Genomic DNA, 721 nt, shown 5'->3' with positions numbered 1-721 from the left:
CATTACTAAAGAATCAAACCATGTCATCAACGACAATAACAAAGAAAATTAGGTTCTGGACTCCTAGGCTGGTTCTTGTAGGCGGTGTCAAGAATTTTGGAAGAGGAACTTCCTTGGTGGTCCAGTGGCTAAGACTCCATACTCCCAGTGCCGGGGGCCAGATTCCATCTCTGGTCAGGGAACTGGATCTCACATACGGCAACGAAGAATTCATATGTTGGAACTAGAGATCCCAGGTGCCATAACAAAGATCAAAGATCTTGCATGCTGTGACTAAGACCCAACACAGGAAATAATTTTTTTTTTTTAAGAATTGTGGTTCTCATTTCAGCAGCACATATACTAAACTTGGAATGATACAGAGGAGATTGACACGGCACCTGCACAAGGAAGACGCACAAATTCATGAAGTGTTCCGTATTTTTATGGAAGCTGCCTAGATGTCCATCGACAGACGCATGGATAAAGAACTTGTGGTACACACACACAATGGAATATTACTCAGCCATAAAAAGGAACACATTTGAGTCAGTCCTAATGAGGTGGATGAACCTGGAACCTATTATGCAGAGTGAAGTAAGTCCAAAAGAGAAAGATAAATATCGTATTCTAACGCATATATACAGAATCTAGAAAAATGGTACTGAAGGATTTACTTACAGGGCAGCGGAGAAACAGACATGGAGAATAGACTTATGGACATGGGGGGAGGGGAGGAGAG

At 42.0% G+C, this 721-nt stretch overlaps 1 non-coding gene across 1 annotated transcript; it reads left to right on the top strand.

The window, feature by feature from the left end:
• Nucleotides 1-318: 318 nt before the first annotated feature.
• On the top strand, nucleotides 319-425 carry LOC128058967 (U6 spliceosomal RNA). Its single transcript, XR_008200560.1, has one exon. It is a non-coding gene; the product is annotated as a U6 spliceosomal RNA (small nuclear RNA).
• The last annotated feature ends 296 nt before the right edge of the window (nucleotides 426-721 follow it).

This window comes from Budorcas taxicolor, chromosome 13 (assembly GCF_023091745.1).
Source record: "Budorcas taxicolor isolate Tak-1 chromosome 13, Takin1.1, whole genome shotgun sequence".
Classification (NCBI taxonomy): Eukaryota; Metazoa; Chordata; class Mammalia; order Artiodactyla; family Bovidae; genus Budorcas; species Budorcas taxicolor.
Note: the sequence above shows the minus strand (reverse complement) of the source record. Positions and strands in the feature narration are given on the sequence as shown.